Source organism: Ornithorhynchus anatinus, chromosome 5 (assembly GCF_004115215.2).
Source record: "Ornithorhynchus anatinus isolate Pmale09 chromosome 5, mOrnAna1.pri.v4, whole genome shotgun sequence".
Classification (NCBI taxonomy): domain Eukaryota; kingdom Metazoa; phylum Chordata; class Mammalia; order Monotremata; family Ornithorhynchidae; genus Ornithorhynchus; species Ornithorhynchus anatinus.
In genome coordinates, this window is record NC_041732.1 from 90124032 (window position 1) to 90131361 (window position 7330).

The 7330-nt window shown below is 42.5% G+C and overlaps 1 non-coding gene across 1 annotated transcript; it reads right to left on the reverse strand.

Annotated features, from left to right (window-relative positions):
* Nucleotides 1-7192: 7192 nt before the first annotated feature.
* Nucleotides 7193-7330, reverse strand: LOC114812327. The gene has a single exon (XR_003759983.1). It is a non-coding gene; the product is annotated as a small nucleolar RNA SNORA7 (small nucleolar RNA).

Sequence of the window (7330 nt, forward strand, 5' to 3'; positions counted from 1 at the left end):
ACTAATAAAATAAAATCAAAATCAGAGTATTTTTCGATGAGGGAAAGAATCCCACTGTTTATAGAAGAGTTGCACAGACGATGAACCAGTGTAGACTACCAAACCACATTACTTGAACCCTTTAATGAGAATGTGTTATCATTTCACCGCTTTTCCTGGTCCTGAATTATGAAACTCTTTGTGTCTAGATCAATGGTAATAATGGAAACATTCACTGACTTTCCCCTTCACTTTTTGGGGGCAGTCTTAGTCTTTCCCACAGATTAAAGTATCTCCCTCCATCAGCTTCTTCCCACTGTCATACCTCCACTCCCTCAAAGTCCTGTTTAAAGATCACCTCATCCAGGAAGTACTCTTATTAACCACTCTCCAAACACTCCCATCCACTTTATTCTGGTCCTCTTTGTGCATTTATCTATTACTGTTCCCATCCCATTTTGAATACTAGACTATAGTAGACTGTAATCATTCATTCAATCATATTTATTGAGCACTTACTGTGTGCAGAGCACTGTACTACATGCTTGAGAGAGTACAATATAACAGTAAACAGCTACATTCCCTGCCCACAACAAATTTACCATCTAGAGGGGGAGACAGGCATTGATATAAATAAATAAATTACAGATATGTACATAAGTGTTGTGGGTCTGGGAGGGGGGACAAATAAAGGGAGCAAGTCAGGGTGACACAGAAGGGAGTGGAGAAGAGGAAAGGAGGACTTAGTGAGGGACGTCCTCTTGGAGGAGATGTGCCTTCAATAAGGCTTTGAAGGCGGGGGGAGTAGTTGCCAGATTTGAAGAGGGAGGGTGTTCCAGGCCAGAGGGAGGACATGGGTGAGGGGTCAGAGGCAAGATAGATGGGACTGAGGCACAGTTAGAAGGCTAGCATTAGAGGAGCAAGGTGTGCTTTCTGGGTTTAGTAGGAGAGTAGTGAGGTGAGGTAAGAGGGGACAAGGGGAAATGCTTTAAAGCCAATGGAGAGGAGTTTTTCTTTGATGTGGAGGTGGATGGGCAATCACTGGAGTTTCTTGAGGAGTGGGGAAAATGTCCTGAATGTTTTGGTAGCAAAATGATCCAGGCAGCAGAGTGAAGTATCAACTGGAGTGGGGAGACACAGAAAGCTGGGAGGTCGGTGAGGAGGATGATAGAGTAATCGAGGTGGGATCGGATAAGTGATTAGATTAACGTGATAGAAGTTTGGATGGAGAGGAAAGGACAGATTTTAGTGATGTTGTGAAGATTGAACTGACAGGATTTAGTGATGAATTTGATATGTGCATTGAACAAGAGAGAGGAGTCATGGATAATGCCAAGGTTAAAGGCTTGTGAGACAGGGAGGATGGCAGTGCCATCTACAGTGTTGGGAAAGTCAGGGGGAGGACAGGGTTTGGGTGGTATGATAAAGAGATCTGTTTTCAACATGTTGGATGTTTGAGGTGACAAGAAGATATATCTGCAATTTATTTATCTATTTATTTATTTATATTAATGTCTGTCACTCCCTCTAGACTGTGAGCTCATTGTGGGCAGAAATGTGTGTGATGTTATATTATAGCCTCCCAAGCACTTAGCATCATGCTTTGCACAGAGTAAGTGCTCAATAAATATGATTAATTAATAAAATCCATGTAGAGATGTTTTGAAGGCAGGAGGAAATGTGAGACTGCAGAAAGCGAGGGGGGTCAGGGCTGGTGATATAGATTTGTGTTTAATAATAATAATTGTGGTATTTGTTAAGTTCTTTCTATTTGCCAGGGACTGTACTAAATGCTGGGGTGGATACAAGGAAACAGGGTTGGACACAGTCCCTGCCCCATATGGGGCTCAGAGTGTTAATCCCTATTTTACAGATGAGGGAACTGAGGCACAGAGAAGTTAAGTGACTTACTCAAAGTCACGCAGCAGACTTGTGGCAGAGCCAGTAATAGAACTCAGGTCCTTCTGACTTCCAGGTCTCTGCTCTATCCACTGAACCACACTGTTTCATCTGAGGAGAGGAAGTAGTAGAAGCCATGAGAGTGAATCATCAATGGCATTCATTGAGTGCTTATTGTGCTCAAACCACTGTTCTCAATGCTTGGGGGAGTGCAGTAACAACAGAGTTGAGAGAGTGCAGCAGCAACAGAGTTGGCAGACACCTGGGCATGGAACATGTCTACCAAATCTTTATTATCATACTCTTCCACATGTTTAGTATAGAGTTCTGCACACAATTAGCGCTTAATAAATATGATTGAATGAATGAATGAACCTTCCTTCTTATCCCATATGTAGGAAGGAAAGAAAGAAAGAAAGAAAGAAAGAAAGAAAGAAAGAAAGAAAGAAAGAAAGAAAGAAAGAAAGAAAGAAAGAAAGAAAGAAAGAAAGAAAGAAAGAAAGAAAGAAAGAAAGAAAGAAAGAAAGAGAGAAAGAGAGAAAGAGAGAAAGAGAGAAAGAGAGAAAGAGAGAAAGAGAGAGAAAGAGAGAGAGAAAGAGAGAGAGAAAGAGAGAGAGAAAGAGAGAGAGAGAGAGAGAGAGAGAGAGAAAGAGAGAGAGAAAGAGAGAGAGAAAGAGAGAGAGAAAGAGAGAGAGAAAGAGAGAGAGAAAGGAGGAAGGGAGGAAGGGAGGAAGGGAGGGAGGGAGGAAGGAAGGAAGGAAGGAAGGAAGGAAGGAAGGAAGGAAGGAAGGAAGGAAGGAAGGAAGGAAGGAAGGAAGGAAGGAAGGAAGGAAGGAAGGAAGGCAGGAAGGAAGGAAGGCAGGAAGGCAGGAAGGCAGGAAGGAAGGAAGAGAGGGACAGAGAGAGAGAGAAATATTACCGAAGGCAATGGTTCTGGTTGGGTTTCTGAGGACAAGAATCATATTTGTTGCCTAACAAAAAGTCTAATTTTCTCCTGCTCAGTCCAGACCAGAGGTTGGCCTCATGAGACCACCATTGCAACTCCTTGGTCAGGAGGGTGGGTTGGAGGGAAGCTTTCTGTCCTTTTGGCCAAAAGTTGCTTCCTCCCAGAATATTCCCAACAACCCTGGAAAGGTAGTGAGAGGGCTGGTCTGAACCGATCTGACTAGCATCAGAGTAATACATGTTAATTCATCAAACTGTTTAAAACCACTTAATACTCACAGGCTGTGTCTGCTATAAAAATGTCCTTTTGCAGAAAATAAAAACCTCAAAGATACAGGTTTAAAATAACGCACTGGTAACAGCAGTTTTTTTTCAAGGTTTAATAGACCGGCTAAATCCTTTTTGTGCTCTTAATGACCAGGGATTTGTTTTCCTGTGAGACTGTGTCCTTGGGTCTAGTACCTTTTTGGCTCAGTAATCTGCTTGATTTACAACAGGTCTCCTGTGGTGGTAGCAATTCCCGACCCCAGAAAATGAGGATAATGGTTTTTGAGAAATTACTATGTGCAGAGCACTGTACTGAGCATATGAGAAAGTATACTAGTAACAGTAATAACTGTGGCACCTGTTGAATGCTTTATTATGTGTTAAGTGTTGGGATAGACACAATACAATCAGATCAGACACAGTCCCTGTTCCACGTGGAGCTCACAGTATAAAGACAGGCAGAACAGGCATTTGATCTCCATTTTACAGTTGAGGCCACTGAGGAACAGAAAAGTTGAATAACTTTTCCAAGGCCATCGCAATCTAAGTAGCGGGGAGAAAAGCTATTGAATTGCCATTTTCCGGATATGGAAACTGAAACACAGTTGAATAACTTGCCCAAGGTCACAAAGGAGGCAGTGGCAGAGCTCGGATTAGAATTCACGTCCTCTGACTCCCAGTCCTGGGTTCTTTTCTCTAGTCCATGCTGCTTTGCATGAAAGCCCCAATGGAAGACTATGGTTTGGAGGCGAAGCAGCCTGCCACTCAAGGGCATTATGTCTATAAGCAGTCTTATTTCCTGAGAACCAGAAGAGTCCAAAGGAACTTCACCCACCTTCCATATTTATAAACCACAAAAGTTATTATGTTTTTTATTAACTTCCATAATTAAGAAATCTGAGCAAGAAAATAAGGCAACATTTTTCCCTGGCTCTAATTAAAACAGTATTTTATACAGTTGTTCCTGAATTTTCTTTATCTCAACCAATACCACAGAAAGATTAAATTGGCCCCAATATGACTTCATAAAAGCCCTGTGCCAATTCAATTAACCTATCTTGATTCTTCTTAAATTCTATATCTTAGCATCACAGATAAACTAGAGGGCAGATCAGCCTGTAGACTGGTCACAGTGAATCAAGATTTCTTTCGTTGGAAAAATTATTGTAACAAAACAGTGGGAAAGAATAAATTGCTCACTTTTGAGGGGTGTCACAGCAGTTGTAGGGGCCCGGGCATCATTTGAGAGAGATTTTAAGATTTATGAGGGCCAAGGAGCTAACAGAATCATAGACTTTAAAACACATTGGGGTAGGAAACACATTTCAAGATTTTACAACTCCTAACTGCCAGGACACTTTCCTCCCTGGATGTTCAGAATCACACTCTATTCTTGTTTCCTTTGCTCTCTTGTAGCAGAAGGTAATCTGTTTACCTCCTGTACTTTTATCACTAATCTTCCTATCTGAGTCCCCCAGCAAAGCTCTCCAAGAATATGAAGTCATCTTTCAACCTTTCCTCCTCAAACTCACCCGACTCCTCTATCCTTTTCCTCCTAGTCCTTCTTCTCCATCCCTGCAGTCATCTTTTGGGAAGCAACATGGCTTAGTAAAATAAGCATGGGCTTGGGAGTCAGAGGTCTTGGCTTCCAATCCCAGCTCCTCCACTTGTCGGCTGTGTAACCTTGGACAAGTCACTTAACTTCTCTGTGCCTCAGTTCCCTCATCTGTAAAATGGGGATTGAGACTATGAGCCCCACATGGGACAAGCTGATTGCCTTGTATCTACCCCAGTGCTTAGAACAATGCTCGGCACATAGTAAGTGTTTAATATATACCATTATTATCATTATTTTCTCCTCATTCTTTCCTGGGTCTGGTTGAGGATACCATCCCTACTCACATAAGGCTCAAACTGGAGGAAGAATGCCTCGTGCTTCTTTGTTATGCTTTTATTCCGATGGACAACTGGAGAAGACCCCTGCCTCAACCTGAATCTGCAGAGTTTGAGGGCAGAGATCATGTGCTACTAACTCCACTGCATTTTCCAAAGCACTTAACAGAGTGGCATCTGTATACCCTGCCATTTCCCCTATCAGTATTTATTAATCAATTACGTGTATTCACTGAACACTTACGGAATGCTGAACACTGTATTAAGCACCTGGGAGAGTACAGTACAACAGAGGTGGTAGACATGTTCCCTGCAAACAATTTCCAATGTCTCTCTAGATCATAAGCTCCTTGAGGGCAGAGATCATGTTTACCAACTCTGTTGTACTTTACTCTACCAAGATTTTAAAAGAACACAGTGCATCCTCAACAAATGCAATTGATTGATTTGCCTGTCATGGCCTAGGGCTCTATAAGCCTCTCTTTCGTTGGCTCATGAAGGTGCTGCTGATTTCCTTGTTTTGCAGAAAGTAGCCTTTCAATCCCTAAATTAACTTCATCAAATCGACCTTGAGAGGTGTTATGTGCCACACTCATTGGCTTCCTGTTAATCAAACTTCCAATGAATACCCATTTGCCATTTACTTCAGAGCATGCTAGTCAATCAGTGATTTACTGAGCACTTTCTATGTTTTTTTAAACTCTTGGGAGAGTATAGTACAACGGAGTTGGTATACATGGAGAAGCAGCAAGGTGTAGTGGATAGAGCGCGGGTCTGGGAGTCAGGAGGTCATGTGTTCTAATCTCAGCTCTGACACTTGTCTGCTGTGTGATCTTGGGCAAGTCACTTCATTTCTCTGTGCCTCAGTTACCTCATCTGTAAAATGGGGATTGAAACTTTGAGCCCTATGTGCAACTGATTTGTTTGTACCCACCCCAGCGCTTAGTACAATGCCTGGAACATAGTAAGCACTTAATTTTTTTTGAGAAGCAGCATGGCTTAGTGGCAAGAGCAGGGGCTAGGGAATCAGAGGACATGAGTTCTAATCCCAGTTCTGTCACTTTTCTGCTGTATGACCTTGGGAAGCCACTTAACTTCTCTGGGCCTCAGTTACCTGATCTGTAAAATGGGAATAAAGACTGAGTCCCACATGGGACATCCCAATTATCTTCTATCTACCCTAGCACTTAGAACAGTGCTTGGCACATAGTAAGTGCTTAACAATTACCATAATTATTATTATTATTATGATCCCTGCCCACAAGAGCTTACAGTCTAGAGAGACATTGAAAATTGTGTGCAGGGAACATGTCTACCAACTTGATTATATTGTACTCTCCCAGGTGCTTAGTACAGTGTTCTGCACCCAGTAAGTGCTCAATAAATACAAGTAATTAATTGATTGATAAATACCAATAGGGGAAACGGCAGGGTATAAAGACAGAGGCCCAACAGGATGGCAGCAATGTTGCTACTGAAAAGTGTTTTTATTCTCCGGAAGCTTAACATTATTAACATTGAACAATCTTGGTGCTTGGGCAGCCACTATGTGCAGAGCACTATAATAGATGTTGGAGCAAACAACAAAGGTAGAAGGAGCAGATCCTGTCCCTGAAGAATTTACAGTTTAGGAGGGAAGCAGGCAGACATGGATTGCATGAACAACTGGAGAAGATGAGAGTAGAGAAAAAATAAAGTTAATTAATTAATGAATAATTATGGTATTTGTTAACTGTTTGTTACTGGATGCCAGGCATTGTCCTAAGTGCTGGGGAAGATGTAAGATAAAGATGTCAGACATAGTCCCCACCCCACATTGGGCTCACAGTTTAAAGGGAAGAAGTACTGAATCCCCATTTGACAGTTGAGACTCTAGACTGTAAGTTCAGTTTAGACTGTAAGCTCATTGTGGACAGGGAATGTGTCTACTAACTCTTTTGTATGATACTCTCCCCAGTGCTCAATACAGTGCTCTGCACATAGTCTTGTCTTATGCTGTCAAGTCGTTTCCAACCAATAGCCAAACCAAGGACACATCTCTCCCAGAATGTCCCACTCTCCATCTGCAATCGTTCTGGTAGTGTATCCATAGAGTTTTCTTAGTCAAAATCTGGAAGTAGTTTACCATTGCCACCTTCCACTCAGTAAACTCAAGTCTCTGCCCTCGACTCCCTCCCTCGCTGCTGCTGCCCAGCATGGGTGAGTTTTGACTTGTAGCAGATTGCCTTCCACTTGCTAGCCACTGGCCAGGCTAGGAATGGAATGGGTAGGCCTCTGCTTGACTCTCCCTCTCAGGGTCGAGACTGGTAGAGTACTGGAAACTCTCCAGGTGTGACCCTGAGAAGAG